Source organism: Pan troglodytes, chromosome 10 (assembly GCF_028858775.2).
Source record: "Pan troglodytes isolate AG18354 chromosome 10, NHGRI_mPanTro3-v2.0_pri, whole genome shotgun sequence".
NCBI classification, from domain to species: Eukaryota; Metazoa; Chordata; class Mammalia; order Primates; family Hominidae; genus Pan; species Pan troglodytes.
Genome location: NC_072408.2, coordinates 132,047,695 through 132,064,071, shown reverse-complemented (window position 1 = coordinate 132,064,071; position 16,377 = coordinate 132,047,695). Strand labels below are relative to the sequence as shown.

General features: G+C 46.7%; 1 protein-coding gene across 5 annotated transcripts in view; it reads right to left on the bottom strand.

Moving 5' to 3' along the window:
- TMEM132B (transmembrane protein 132B) overlaps positions 1-16,377 on the bottom strand; it is a 505,248-nt gene that overhangs the window by 423,054 nt on the left and 65,817 nt on the right. For 2 of the 5 annotated variants that reach the window (XM_063785293.1, XM_063785292.1), the window contains exon 3: positions 11,692-11,842. The exons of the other annotated variants lie outside the window; for them this stretch is intronic. The gene's annotated coding sequence lies outside the window, so the exon portion shown is untranslated. The remainder of the gene's footprint in view (positions 1-11,691; positions 11,843-16,377) is intronic. 5 annotated transcript variants of the gene reach the window in all.

Genomic DNA, 16,377 nt, shown 5'->3' with positions numbered 1-16,377 from the left:
CCAACACACCCCTCCCCGCAGCGCCAACCTGAGAAGCACCACCTCCTTCTCCTTAACATGTTAGCCTCACGTGTAAGGTTTTTTAACAAAAGTTTCTACAACCAGCAATTAAAAAAAGAAACTAGAGGAAATCTGCAGTGTCTCCTCTCCTCCCAAAATACCTTAGACTGTGAGGAGACATCTGTTGTTTTTGCCTGCCCGGGCTCCAGTCCTCCTTCTTCTGTTCATCTTGCCCAGCTTTCCTTTGAGGAACCATCCTCCGCCCTGTTCCCGGCCCTTGTCCTTCAGGGAGATTGGTGCCACCCCAGCATGTGACCTAAGGCTGCTCCTGCCCCGGCATTTTCTATCCTCCTGAGCACGATAATAAGTGGTTCTGGAATGGGCACATGCCCTTAGGGAGACCCTTTAGACGAAATTATGAGAGGAATGATTAATCTATCGAGCAATAGCTGTTCTCTTTCCACTGGGATTGCACAGCTAGGCGACTGGGAGCATGCAAGGCCGGGAACATCAGCAGCCATCCTGATATCTCATGAGGAAAACCTGTGCAGAAACACAGCCAACAGAAGCCAGCAAAGCCAGGAGTCACGGAGGACATTCCCAGTGTTACTGTTTGAGCCCCTGGATTCAGCTATGCCTGAAGCTGCAACACGAGAATATCTGTGCCTTGATTTTTTCAATGCTGAGTCAATAAATTATTTGACTATTTTTCTATAGATAGATGACAGATAAATGATAGATGACAGATAGATAGATACATCGATACATAGGTAGGTAGATAGAATTTACTTATGTATTTAGCCAGTTGCAGTGGGTTTCTCTTAATGGCAACCACAAGATTTTCAACTAGTACAGATTAAAACGTTGTGTTCTAAGAGTCAGGTAATGGAGAAGGAATGAACCTAGTGACGGTAAGGACCTTTGACGCCAGGACTCACCGCACTGACTGAATCACAGGCACAAAATATAAGTATGCTCTAATGTAGTAAAGTGCCGAGAGTTCAAAAGCAAGTCCTGGATCAAGTGTTAAAATATTAAAGAATTCCCCAGAAAGACTTCTAGAAAATGGTGACCTTATCCATCAGCACGCATTTGGCTGAAATAACAGAAAAACCCACTAAAAGCAGCTTAAGCCATAAGGACATGCGTTATTTACTTAACGAGAAACTCGGAGGTGGGTGGTGGCCAGGCTGCTTAAGAGACTCAATTGCGTCATGAGGGACCCAGGCTTCCTTCCAGCTCCCTGTCTGCCCTCCTCGGTGTGCTGGCAAGGTCTCCCTCGCCCGCGGCACCATAGCTATGCAGCTGTAGTTGGTCAGGTCCTCAGGGTCTGCATCCAGGCAGGAAAGATGGGAAAAGAAGATTTTCTCCTCCTACACTCCTCTCTTAGGGAGAGAATTAGTCAAAGAAGCCCCAGTACACAGGCTCTTCTATCTCATGGGCTAGCACCTGGTCACGTGGCCACTTCTAACCCAATCACTGGAAAAGAGGGAAGTGATTGATACATCGGTTTGGACCAATCAGGATCCCTCTCTGGAGCTGGGCCCATCACCTCCTAAACAAAATGTTATTCTAGCAGCCAACAGGGGGTCGGCCGCTGTGGGTAGGCACCAGTGACGTCTGCTGCAGAGAGCATTCGATCCAACCCTCCATGCACCATGTCCCCACACGTTCCAACCCACAGAATTGATCCTAACAAGCCTGAACAGGTCCAGCTCCGCCCACCAGCCCTGTGGCAGAAGCAACTGAGTTTTATCCTCCCTGTGTTTTCCAATCAATCTGGTCAAAACAGAAGCACGGCAGAAATGCTGAGGTCAGGAGAGCATCAAAACCCAAATTGTTCGACTCTTCCCCCAGATCTTTTCTGGGCCAAGAGAGTTGCTGCTGCCTTCCCACCCCAGAGGTGCTGACCTCCACAACTCTCCATTAATCAAGAGCCCAGGGCCAAATCCCTCCTCACTCGCCTACCATCTGCAATTGTTCACACACACGTGGTCCTGGAGCCCCGGGGTGCTAACGAGGGCAGCGGGGTGAAGAGCCAGAGGCCAAGGGAATTCTGGCCAGTCCGAGCTCATTGAGGCCTCACAGTCCATCTTTCTGAGGCTCAGAAACCGAGAGGCGGAAACAGGGGGTCTTCCATGTCAGTGGCTCCCAGGAACTTTGCTAATGAGGTGGCAGATTCCAGCTACTCTTGATGTCTCGATTTGGGATCCCCCAGAAGCAGATCTGAGACAATAATTAGAGTACAGGTGTTTCATTTGGAGATGATTCCAGGAAGCATCGTGTGAGGAATAGAGAAATGCAAAGAGAGAAAAAAGAAGTCAACAAAGGGTACGTTATCAAGCCAGGACAGTGCTGTGGCACAGAACACTGCAGGCAACTAGTGCCCAGTCCTGCTGAGCAACGCTGGGCAACACTGGGACACAGTGTGGAGATTCACTTTAGAGTTATCCCACCCCATGGAGCTGGTCTCCTGGAGGTCATTCATTCCTGGTACTTTTGTTCAGCCCTACACACAACCAGAGCAGCTCTGATGGCCACATTGAAACTCACAGGTGTCAATCGTGGAATGCTGGACCTGCACAAGAATGGCAAGGGGGTGAGGGCAGGGAGGGAGAGCATGCTGAATCTGCCTTGGTCTCTAAGCTGCTGATTCTATGTGATCCTGAGAGAGGGGAGACACTGAGATCAAGAGGGAACCATCCTAATAGATCTCCAAAGCACCAGCAACCCCACCCCTCTTGGACTCAAGGGAGTCTGCCCTTTGCTGCCCGGCAGGTATTTCCAACCCTACCCAGTATCCAGATCCAGTCACAAGAGCCCACAGAGCACAGTCATTAAAATGACAGGTTATGGACCCAGACCACCTGGGTCTGAATCCCAGCTCTGCCACCCTGGAGCTGTGTGTCCTTGACTAAGCTCCTCAACCTCTCTGTGCCTCATTTTCCCCATCCATAAAATGGGGATAATGAAGTGCCTTTCTCGTGGGGTTTTGTGAGGATTAAATGAGTTAATACATGTGAAGTGCTTCCTGCCACAAGACCTCAACAAATGCAGCCAGTATTAAATCCCCATGGAACCTGGCTCTCGCTGTCCCCTTTCAAGCCAGGACAGTGCTGTGGCACAGAACACTGCAGGCAACTGGGCCGCAGTCCCACTGGGCAATGCTGGGAGACAGTGCCAAAAATCACTATGGAGTCATCCCACCCCAAGGAGCTGGTCTCCTGGAGGTCATTCACTCCTGGCACTTTTGTTCATCACTGCCTCACATACCGGGAACATCCTTAAGTGAAAATGGAATTTTCAATATTATTGCTACCTAACACCGTTACAGCACTTAACAGTTTATGACACATGTAATTATCCACTATTATAATAACCACCAGTCCCCAAGGGCCTAGAAAGCACTAGGCACAGCTAGGCATTAAACATGCATCACCTCTAATCCTAGAGAACTCTCCCTCTAGAATGTGACATCTGGGACCTGGTGAGATTGATTTTCCCCCCAGTGCCGGCATAGCACTGGCTGAATGAATACATGAAGGAATGACCAATCCAATAAACCCTGACACGTAGATTTTACCCCACTTTACAGATGAGAAAACTGAGGACCTAGGAAGAGTGGACTTTCCCAAGGGAACCAGCAATGCTCAGATTTGAATCTATGCCTATCCCTAATTCTAAAGCTAGCCTCTTACCACTGTGCCCATGAGGCCTTCTTAATGGACTCTCCCGATTCCCCTGTCTGGAAGGAAGTAGACATGAGAACCACAAAATCTTAGGCATTTGCTGACCATTTTTATGCCTCAGTTTCCTCATCTACAAAATGGGACAGACAATAGTGCCTTTCTCAGAAGGATTGCTGTGTGAAGATTAAATGTGGGAATGTGTATATAGAGCTTAGGACACTGCTCAAGAGATGTTAGCAAGTAGGAAAGTGTCACAGCCAGTGCTCAAGAAATGTCAACTAATATTATCAGCTCCAAACCCTTAACAAAGAGGGTAAGTAGCAGGGCCAAGGTGGAGCTGGGGCTGGAAGCTGGGGTACTAACTCCCACTCAGGGCCCTTTATTTGCTCTGTCACAACTCTGTGTGACTCTGTCGTATGCAAATTTGACACCTTTAGCTGAGAGCAAGCTACTACATGGATGGGGAGTTGATGCTGCTGCTGCATTTAAATGAAAACCAAACAGGTATACTTGAAACTAGCCCACAAAGAGGTACACACAAGGACACTATCGGTATTCTTTTTTGCATAAGGCAAAGACTAGAAATAGTGCAAATGTCCATCAGAGGGTAAAATGGAATTTGTAGGTTGATAGGAAGCTAAGAGCAGAATTATTATACTAGAAAACCTAGATCCTGTCTGCTTGCTCCCCTAGGATGGTGATTTGACCATACTGTTTGTCCTGGGCCCACAGGTAGACTACATTTCCCAGCCTCCCTTGCAGCTAGGAGTGGTCATGTGACTGAGCCTGAATTAATGGAACGCAAGTAAGAAGGAGGTGCACTACTTCCAGACCTGGCACATATATGGGAATGTGCAAATTTGTTTTCCTATATGCAGAGACCCAGCACAGAATTGCAAGCCCTGCAGAGGTAAGTGAGCTGCAAGATGAAAGAACCCTGAGTCCCCATGTGGAAGGCTTGCCTCACACTCTGACTGAACTGTTCCATGGAAAAGAAACAAACTTCTATTGGACTAAACCACTGAGATGTGGGAGTTGTTTGTTAGAGCAGTCAGCCCACTGCGATAGAGTTAAGTTCTTCCAGAAACATGATGGAAATCCAAAATATAAAAAAGGCATAGCACAGCCAGAAATGAACTTCCCACCTCTAGCAAAACTTGCGTATGTGCAAGACTGGCTTCGTGTGTGAGTGGCCTATGCTGTCACACAGGGACCTGATCTCAGAAAGCCCTTATCCTTGACTTAATGCTCTGCTATCGCCCTCTTGAAATTCTTGACAGTTTTCTAACCTGCATTTTCATTTCTCACTGGGCCTTACAAATGGTGCGGCTGGTCCTGCTTACGTGGCCAGTAACCTCTCACCCTGCTATATACTCTGGGAGCCCAGGGAAGTTACACCATGAATCACTGCATCTGCCCCTGCCCTGGGCAGCCACCTCACTTTTGACCAGAACTTTGTTCATCCTCAGCTGATTGATTTGGGAACTGGACCTCGCCACGCTGTGGGTGTGTGAATGTGTGTGCACATGTGTGCAGGTCTGTGCCCTCCTCCCTCCACTCCATATTCCACCTGAACCACTGCATGTGGTATCCCACACCTCCACCAGAAAGGACGAGGAAGGTCTACATCTCCTAGGATACAGCAATCCCCTTTAGAAGATTCTTTAGAAGATCTCTGTTAGGAAAGAAAGAATGCAAAAAAGTGTGTGTGTGTTTGCATGTTTAGGTATTGTGGTCTTGGGATCAGGGATGGAACAGAAAACCTGCTTTTCAACAGATATCCCTTTTAAACTGTTGGCATAGTTTTACCATGTATCTGCCTTCGATTCAAGAAAACAATTTTTTAAGTGGCCAGAAAAGGCCAGGGAAGGGAGAGGAAGAAGCCTTTCTAAAGGAAATGGCATCAGATATTCAGTTGGGGTTTTTCTTCTGCCCTTCCTCTTAAAACACATCTAAGTGCACCTCTAAGCGTCCCTTGGAGCAGCTGCCCTCAGAAGTGCTGCCCCAAGACAGGCAGGGAAGGGTCTGCCTGGGCAGCTCCAATCCCTCAGGAAGCACAAGAAGTCCTGCCTCATACAAGACAGTCGCCCACCTAAGGACAATGGGATGAGTGCTTCAGCACTGCACAGTGGTCAAGGAGAGCTCTCTGTCTCCTGGAAGTCCTTAATATCAGAAAACAGTCGGCACCCTGGGAAGTCCACTTAAAGTGGACCCACTTAAAACAAAGACTGAATTTTCACGATTAAAAAAGACATGACTTTAACCTAGAATTACCCTATGACCCGGCAATTCCACTTCTAGGTATACACCAAAGAGAAATGGAAACAGGAGTACAAACAAAAACTCATACAGGGATGTTAATGGCAGCACTATTCACCATAGCCAAAGAGCAAAAACGATCCAAATGTCCATGAACCCAAATGTCTATCAACAAATGAATGGATTAAAAAATGTGGTATATCCATACAATGAAATATTATCCAGCCATAAAAGGGAATGAAGTGCTGACACATACTCCAATGGGGTTGAACCTTAAAACATTAGGTCGGGCACAGTGGTTCACGCCTGTAATCCCAGCACTTTGGGAGGCTGAGGCAGGCGGATCAACTGAGATCAGGAGTTCCAGACCAGCCTGGCCAACATGGCGAAACCCCTTCTCTACTAAAAATACAAAAATTAGCTATGTGTGGTGGCAGGCGCCTGTAATTCCAGCTATTTGGGAGGCTGAGGCAGGAGAATCACTTGAACCCAGGAGGCAGAGATTGCAGTGAACCAAGATCGCGCCACCCTAGGCAATAGAGTAAGACTCTGTCTCTGAAAAAAAAAAAAAATTATACCAAGTGAAAGATGCCAGACACAAAAGACCACATATTGCACAATTTCTAGTAAATGTTCAGAATAGGCAAATTTGCAGGTACAGAAAGTAGATTAATGGCTGGCGAGGGCTGGGGGTAGCGGGACAGAGAGTAACTGTTAAACGGTGTGATTTTATTTTGGGCTGATGAAAATGTTCTGGAATTAGTGGTGATGGTTGCAAAATATTTTAAATATTCTAAATGCCAATGAATTATATACTTTCAAATGTTTCATATGATGGATTTTATGTTATGTGTATTTTACCACAAAAAAGTTAAGGCATGACTAGAAATTTTTCTTGAAAAATCAAGTAAAAATTTTACAAATAACTCCGTCGTTTTATGTTTCCCAAAATGTAAATTATAGTTGCAACTACAGGTCAATCCTTAGACTAAAGCAAGAATAAACTGTTGAAGGTAGTCATTTAATTCGTCCAAAAGATCATTAAGAGCAGGATGCAATCTCCTTCCCTTCTCATTTGACTTCTGTAACATGATCATAAAAAGTGCATTTTTGCTAAAATATCTCAAGGCATCATCAACTTCCTCAAGGTCATCTCTTACTCTTTTGATATTCAGATCACTTTATTTTGAAGCATCTGTTAGTTTCGTCGATTTCCTTTTCTTCCAGCACTAAGTGCCCTAGCTGAGAGAGTTCCTCATTTGTCAGTGGTTTTGCTGTGGTTCTGGCAATTTGCCAACATCACTTTCATCGACTTCCTGAAATCCTACATTTCTTGCAAGATTTGCAATTTCACTTTATGGTCTGCACTGAATTTACAGTTCATTATGTAATGTATTGAATCTACAGTTCCTGCCTGATCCTTCAAAGAAAGAATAGTGAAAAAAATGGGATGAGTGAGAACAGACACAATCAATATTTTACCCTAGACCACTGAGTTCTCCAATGGGGGCAATCTTGCCCCCCAGGGACATTTGTCAATGTCTAGAGACATTTTTGGTTGTCACACTGCAGGGTGGGTGGTACTACTGGCATCTAGCTGATGGAAGGGCCAGGGATGGTGCTGAACATCCTACAATTCCCAGGACAGCCCCACAATCAGAGATTATCCAGCCCAAAATGTAAATAATGCCAAGGCTAAGAACCCTTGGTCTAGAGGGATGTTGAGTGGGAAGTAAATTTAGAATAGAAATTGTCAGTTCATTGGCAAGTATTTTCATGTTTGGACATTTAATTCCCAGGCAAATACCTGAAGCAGTTCCAAGAACAAATGTTCAGATAGTGAAAATCCCCCATATTGCTGTATGGAGTCCCTATATTTATGGAGAGCCTGGTTTGTGCAATGGTTTCCTTAGTCGCCTTGGCTGCCAGGATACCCAAGGCCAAATTTACAATCTCCTGGCTTGGAATACATTTCTGGTGCTGACCCGCCCCAGCATTATAGTAACTATGCAATTCTCCCTTATTTTCCTTTTGTCTTAATCATTTTAATCTTATTATACTGATTTATTTCCGTTTGCTGCCTTGAATCCTTGAGGGAAGAAAACAGAGATAAAAATAAGCAACAAACACATAGCTTAAACTATATGGCAAATAAGGCAAAGAAAGTTATTGTCCCCTGGGAGTCACAAACACCCACTGCTCCCTTTCCCGCCTTTCTAATAAAGGTGATGTGGGGCTGTTATCTCACCTTCTTCCTGAAATACTTGGGCCTTGACAGCAATCCAGTTTTTCTTATGCAAAGGCTCAAAGGGAAGATTTTACAAGGGTCTACAGCAAGCCAGTTTCATCACCTTGGGAGACTGCAGCAGCCCTCTATTTCTGAACTGCAGTCCTGGGGCTCCACAACCGCTCCATGAGCAGGCGTCATCTTACCAGCCTCACTGGATTGCCCCAACCACGCTACTTGGGCTCCAGCCCACAAATACAGGAAAGCTACTCCTCCTTCCAATCTCCCTTCCCACAAGTTGTCCAAGTTCTACCAGACCTTCAAGGCCCCACGCAAGTCACACCTCCTCCAGGAAGCCTTCCCTGAATTCCACATGAATGTCCCTTCTCTGAATGTCTCCTGTTCCTACAGGGATGAATTACACCCTCTGTTTAATCACTTTGTTTTAGGTAGGCCAGTTATCTCCAAGGCCATTTCAAGACCTTCCCAGCTCCCAAGCATTCTTTCTTTTACAGGCTTCCACTGTACTAAACATATTGAAATGTTCCTACAACCTGCCTTACATAAAATTATGAGTTGGGAAAAACTGTGGTTGTTTGAACATTTGTTTTGATATTACCATTTTCTTTTCAGATCTTAGAACCAATAACTTTTTCAGATCTCAAACATTTTTCGGGGGCCTGGATATAGTCATGAGCCCTAGGCACTGTGCCCACAGAACCCAGTGGAGAAAATAACCACTCATTTCTCCGACTAGACGGGAAGCTTTTGAAGACGAGGGGCAAGTGTTATCCACTCTGAATCCTCATGCACTGAGTAGAGAACAAAGTAAGTGCTCACAGAACATTATTCCATTAGTATTTACTGAGCACCTACTATCTGCCAGGCAGCATTCTAGGTCCTGGGTATATATCTATGAACTAGACAGATGAGGTCACTGCTCTCATAAAGCTGACATCCTACTGTAAAACACAGATGAACAGATAATGATATGTCACATCAGCTGGACAGAAATGCTATGAAAACAAATGAAGCAGGAAATGAGTGCTGAGCGCTACTGTAGGCGGGGTGCTCAGGGACAGCCCCTCTAAAATGATGACATGTGGCTAAAGTCATGAACTGAGGGTGTGAGCCACGCACACATTGGGCAAGAGTGTTCCAAACAGAATTGCACGTGCAAAGGCCCTGGGGCAAATGGGTGCTGGGCCTCTCCGGGACAACAGGAGGCCAGTGGCTGACAAAGAGTGAGTAAGGCAGGAGAGGCCTTGTGGGCCAAGCTCAGGACTGTGGGTTTTACTCTGAGTGAGCTGGGAGCCGTGGAAGGGTTTGGAGCAGAGGAGGGATGTGAACTGATTTAGCAGCTTAAGAGGTACACTCTCCTACGATCTGGGAAACAGACACAGCAGGACGAGGGTAGAGGCAGGAAGATCACCTAAGAGGCTACCGCAGCCCCAGGACCTGCTGATTGACTGCCTGACCACAGAACGTCAACACCAGGAGCTCCGTGGTGCCTGCCTCCCACTGTGAGAAAACCCAAGCCTGGTCAGCTTCTCATTCCAGACCTCTTGGAAATGCCGACAGAGAAGGGCCTGAATCGCTATCGTCACTTTCTCCAAGACTGGCAGGATGCCCAGATCAAATCAATATAGAATACACAAGCATTTAATCTGCACTTGTTTAAGCAGCGGCTGAGCCTCCAAGAAACAGCATTATCTTGAAAGCTTGTTAAAGGTTTGCAGCCAAACAAAATCCCGTAGACTTTGTTACGTGTCTCCAGGCGGTGAGGCTGGGTCGCCCCTGGTTCTCACAGATGTGGTTTGGGGCAAGAACAACCTCAGCCCAGACACGAGGTGGCTTGAGGAAGGAAGGAGGCCCCTTCCCAAACCCTGATGAGAAATACCTCCATTGACCAAGATGTGGTTTTCAGTGTGCTACAAAACAATGCATGCAATATGCTACTCTTGCTATAAGAAAAGTGGAGAAAATAAAAACATGTATTAGTAGTTGCTTGTATATTATATAAATAAACTCTAGAAGAATCCACAAGAGCTGAACTTTAAAAGGTCACCTTGTGGAGCTCAGGGGATGGGACAGAAAAGGCTGAATGCCTACTTCATAGGGCTGTCATGAGAATCAAATGAGTCCGTGTGTGTAAATACTTACGGCAAATACTGACACACAGCAGGCTTCCAAAAATGTTAGCTGTTGCTATTGATGAGATGTAAAAGGGGGTCCCTCAGCAAAGGGGACCATCAGGGGAAGGCTGCTGGGGGACCCCTGGGGGAAACAGTGGCTCCTTCAGATACACAGATCCTAGGGTGCCCACTGAATGGATCCAGTGCCACTGAGGCACCTGTGAAAGGGATTGTTATTGATTATGCCAGGTGTAAACCAGGGCTGGCTGGTAAAATCAGGACATAAGCCCCTAATGTCTTCTGTCACAGACCAGTCTCAGCTAGGGCTCTTGGAATTGTTCGAAACCAAAGTGGACCTGATGGAAGGAGATGGGCAGCCCAGAGCCTGGAGGGGAGGGTTGGAGGACCAGGTCTTGAGAAAGACCAGGTCCTTCCCACACACACAACAGAGGTGTGAAGAGGACCCCCCGATCCAGCTCTGGGGATCCAGGCAGCCTCATCACACCTTTATTGTGCCTAGGGGAAGGACAGTGCCCCCAAGATGCCAGGTGAGCACAAACAGCTGCCCACTCCAGGCACACTTCAGTTGATTTTTCACATCGTTAAGCAACCTTCTGATTAATAGGAAGAAATCTAATTGAGATACGACTTCCTAGTCAGAATGCACTAGGTCCCCCAAATGCTCTCCTTGGGCTTCAAGGAAGATAATAGAATTCTGCAGAGACCATCACGAGCCGTCGGTGTCATCCAGAATCTTCATCCAAACCCTGGGAATGCATTTCTGCATCTCTGCCACGTGGCCCTGAGATGCAACCAGAAACCCCGCCATCATGGCTATACATTTAAGGGGAAAAAAGTGCAACTTATTGCAACACTCCAGCAATATATCTTGAGCAATGGATGACTAATCTAGAGGCTCAGGACCTCTCACCACAGATGGCTCTCATTTTTTAAAATTGAGGTGAAATTCACATGGCATAAAATTAACTATTTTAAAGGGTACAAGTCAGTGGCATTTAGTATATTCACATTGTTGTGCAAACACCACCTTTATCTAGTTTCAAAACATTTTCATCACCCCAAAAGGAGACCCTGTATCCATTAAGTGCTCGCTCCCTATTTCCCTCCCATTCATGGGCAGGTTTTTGTTTGGGCACCTGTTTCCAGTTCTTTTGAATATAAACCTAGGAATAGAATAGCTGGGTAATTCCAATTAAAAAAAAAAAAAAAAAACAGCTTCAACAAGAAAGATGTCCCTCCCTCTCTCCTACCCATCCCAAGTACTTTTCTCTTGCAGATTAGAGAATTTATCAGCCTCAAGTTCATGGTGGGATCCTGGGTGGCCCAATCAAAGGAGCTGATGGGAACAGTTCACACTGACCTTTTTGTACTCATAATCTTGATCCACAACCAAATCCGAGTCACAACCGACAATGCAGAATACAGCCAGGGTGGGGGTTTCTTCCCTCCTACCCCAGAATGCCATGTCGTGGGCGTTTGAGATTTTTAGATTTCATTTCTGCACTGGAAATCTAGAAGCCAGATACAAAACATTACAATTTCACAGCAAAGAAAAATAGCTCTGGAAGCTCTCGGTCACAAGGACAAAGAGACAAAATCTATGGAAAATACTAAAATAGGCCCTTTTTTCTCATTTTAAGGGGAAAGGATGATTGAGAGCTTGCCTTTTTTTCTTTTAAAATATTTTTATTATATAATTTAAGTTAAAAAATGCACATGGCATGAAATTCGAAGAATACAAAAGCACACCACACAACATTATCACCTCCCATCCCTTGTCCCCCAGGCAACCCACTACCCTCCCAGAAGGTACCCAACTCCCCCAGTCTTATAGGACTCCTTAGGGTGTTACTCCACCTATTTGCAAACATATACATGTGTATTGTTCTCTTGTCCACACTTGGCAGTACTAACTCCCTACATCTTGCTTTATGCATTAAAAGCACATCTTACAGTTCCATCTCCCTTAAAATCGGCCCGCCTCATTTTTTAACAGCTGCAAAATATTTCCTTGCATGGATATGTCATAATTTGCTTAATCAGTTTAGGCTATCCTCAAATCTCTCCTCTTACGAACAATTGCTGCAGTCATTATTAAGACATTTTGCACATGTGGAAATTTATCTGTGTGATAAATATCTCAGTGTGCAATTGCTGGGTTCAAGGCATGGACGTTTTAATTTTGATACATAATGCCTGTCAGTACATTTAGAATTAAAGGAAGGAAGGCCAGGCGTGGTAGCTCACACCTGTAATTCCAGCACTTTGGGAGGCCAAGGAGGGAAGATCACTTGAGGCCAGGAGTTTGAGACCAGCCTGGGCAACATGGTGAGACCCCCATCTCTACATAAAAAAACATTGTTTTAATTAGGCAAGCATGGTGGTGCCTGCCTGTAGTCCCAGCTACTCGGGAGGCTGAGGCGGGAGGATCGCCTAAGCCTGGTAGGTCAAGGCTGCAATGAACTGAGATTGTGCCACTGCACTCCAGCCTGGGCAGCAGAGCAAGACCCTGTCTCAAAACAAACAAACAAAGAATTAAGGGAAGGAGTATATAGGCAAAAGAGAACACTTTCTACATCTATACCCCATCCCAGGCCCTGAAACTCAGAATGACCTAAAAGTACTGGTACCCCAATATATAAGATGGGAAACTGAGGCTCAGAGAGGAGAGTGAGTGACCCAGCCATGTACCCGGCCCCCAGCCTGGCCTCTCTTCCCCACCCTCCCACCTAGCTGCCACTGAGGTATGGCCTGCAGCTGGCTCTCTGCCTCCCAGCCCATGAACTCCAAGTGCCCTGAATCTGTTGATTTACGGTTCTGCTTTGATACCCATATTAATCACCATAACTTTTAATTGAGCTAACACAAGCATCGTATGTTGCTAATTACACAATGCAGATGAAAAACTCTTCCAGATGAATTTAACTGCTTAGTCCAATCAGACTGGCAAGTTGAGTTTTAATTACAAGCCAGTGCATACAGGGAAGGCATCTGCGCGGCCGAGTGGCTCAGGGCCTGACGGCTCCAGCTTGTGAAGCGCCAAGATCGCAGCCAGTGGCCACAGCATCCTGCCCAGCCACGCAGGAGGCATGCGGATAATGGAGGAGCTGCTAGATGCCTCCGGCCAGCTTGCTGCCTCCGTGGACCCACCCAAGCCCCTGGGTCCAGACATCTGTGGAGTCTCTGGCAGGAAGAAGGATCTCCAAGTCCCCACGGCTGCACTCCCCAACCACTCCAGCTCAGAAAAGGAATCACTGACTCCTTTTCTCAGGAACTAATCAAAGGCCTGTTATCAGTGACCTTTTCTTGAACATCCTTTAACATCCTGTCAATTTGCCCACACTCACAGAGCAGAGAGAATCAGGCCACGATAACGGAGTAATTCCAAGGGCAATGCCAGGCTGAAAAGACATCTCAGCACTGACTTTCTCAACAAAGACACAAAAAAGGCCTCCAAGGCTGAGGGCTGGAGAATAAAGCTTAGAGGAAGAGAGGTGTTACAAAATGAAGTTTTGTGTTCACCTCCCCAAGCCACATGTGAAAGCCCCAATGCCCAAGGTGACTATATTTGAAGGTCAGGCCTTAATGGAGGTAATTAAGGTCACATGAGGTCATAAGGGTGGGACCCTGATCCAACAGGACTGGTGTTCTTTTAAGAGGAGACATGAGAGAGCTTCTCCCCTGCTTCAAGCCTCCCCACCCACCCTCTACCTGCCATTTAGGACACAGAGAGGAGGCTGCCATCTGCAAGCCAGGAAGGGAGCCCTCACCAAAAACTGACCTTGCTAGCACCCTGACCTTGAACTTCCAGCCTCCAGAACTGTGAGAAAAGAAATTTCTGTTGTTTAAACCACTCTGTGTGGTATTTTCTTATGGCAGCCCAAACTAATACAGGAGGCAGATGGAATCAAGGCCTCCAGGGATGCCCAAGTTCAGAGGCCAAAGAGCAGAGAGATTCTTAAGAAGGGGCAGATAAAGATGGCTGTGGTAAGCAGAATAATGGTGCCCAAAGATGTGCATGTCCTAATCCCTAGAACACTGCCCTCCTGGCAATAGAGACTGTGATCAAGTTAAGGCTCTTGAGCTGGGGAGATTACCTTCTGTTATCCAGGTGGGCCAGCGCAGTGGCTCACGCCTGTAATACCAGCACTTTGGGAGGCCAAGGCGGGTGGATCACCTGAGGTCTGGAGTTCAAGACCAGCCTGGGCAACATGGTGAAACCCCATCTCTACTAAAAATACAAAAATCCTCTAGGCGTGGTGGCGCATGCCTGTAATCCCAGCTACTTGGGAGGCCGCAGCAGGAGAATCACTTGAGCCTGGGAGGTGGAGGTTGTGGTGAGCTGAGATTGTGCCATTGCACTCCAGCCTGGGCAACAGAGCAAGACTCCATCTCAAAAAAAAAAAACAAAGAAAAGAGGCAGGAGAGTTGGAGTCAGAGAAAATGCAAGGGTGGAAGCAGAGGTCAGAGACAAAGAGAACATACTATGCTGCTGGCTTTGAAGATGAAGAAGGGGCCACAAACCAAGGAATGCAGGTACCCACTAGAAGGTAGTAAAAGCAAGAAAAAAGAGATTCTCCCATAGAAACTCCAGAAGGAATGCAGCCTGCTGACACCTTGATTTTAGCTGGGTGACACCCATTTCTGACTTTTGACCTCCAGAAGTTTCAGATAATAAATTTGTGTCATTTGAAGCCCCTATGTTGCAGCAGCCACAGGAAATTAAGGTAGTGGCAAATATCTCCTTCATATCTATAGAAATCCTGGCAGGAAAAAGAATTTGCCCTCAATGATGGTTCGAAGGAAGAGATTTCAATGACGGGTCTATATACAGAAGTGGAGGAGCATCAAGGGAGTGGCAGGGTAGGTGTAGCACCAAGAGGCTGGCAATAGGGGGAAGCTGTTACTTCTTGAGCCTCAAGGGACAAGGAGAGAGTGGTGTTATGGAGCCAGTGAGGGCTGCAGCTGGGAGAAGAGGCTTCCTCATTAGAACAGAAGTCTCAGAGGGAGGCGAAGCCCCAGGCAGAAATGTGGTGACCGAGCACAGAGGAGCAGGGAAGCAATGCCCTCAGTCTCTTTTCCAACCCTCTCATTTCCAGCCGGGTCTCTCATTGTCCAAATCCATCTGGAAGTTGAAGGGCAGGGAAGTCCAGATGTTGCAGCCCTTGTGGGTCAGCTTCCAGGGAACAGAAAAGGGCAAGGAAGGGTGGAGAATGAATCTGGGAGAGGGCAACTGGGAAATATCCAGCTCATCTTCTTTTTGGCACCAGCCTGACTGCTAGAGTGGGCATGTGTTGTTTGGGCCTGACAGCAGCCATTCTCCCTTCCCCTGGAAACCATGCCCTGCCTTTCTCCTTTGGAGGCCTCCTGTCCACTCTCTATAACGTGGTCCAGCCAGAGGGATCCCTTCCCTCCCTGCTCCAGGAGAAGGCACATGACCTAGGCTTGGCCCGAGTCACAATGATTGGTCCAAGGATTGTCACGTGACCTACTGCTAGCCAGTGAGAGTCAGAACTGCCATTTCTGTGAGAACCATCAGGAAAGAGGTGTTCTCTTCCTGCTGGGCTGCTCAGCTGGTGGGATATGAGGTCTACCCAACAGCCGTGCTTTAGAAGAAGCTGCCCTGAGAATGGAGCCACTATAGAAGAAACTAGTGCTGAGAGACAGAGGGAGGCTGGGTCTTGATGATGGCAATTAAGGCCCTGGGTCAGCCACATCAGAAGCCTAGGAGGACTTTCCAGATGCATAAATCAAAAGATGTTTTCTTTCAGCTATGCCAGTTTGACTTGGGTTTTTGTCATTTGCAACTGAAGGAGTCCTAACACCTCCTCCTGAAGCTAACCCTAATGGCTCCTGCTCCCGATTCAGACCTCCACAGAAGCACTCCTTGCACTGTATTGGAATTATTTATCTGCCTATCCCCCCAGTAGACTGAGAGCTCACTGACGAAGGGGTACTATTGTTCTCTCTATCCCCCAAACTTATGTGCCCTGGCACACAAAAAGCATCAATAAATATTCGAATGACTAAATCCATCCATTTGGAT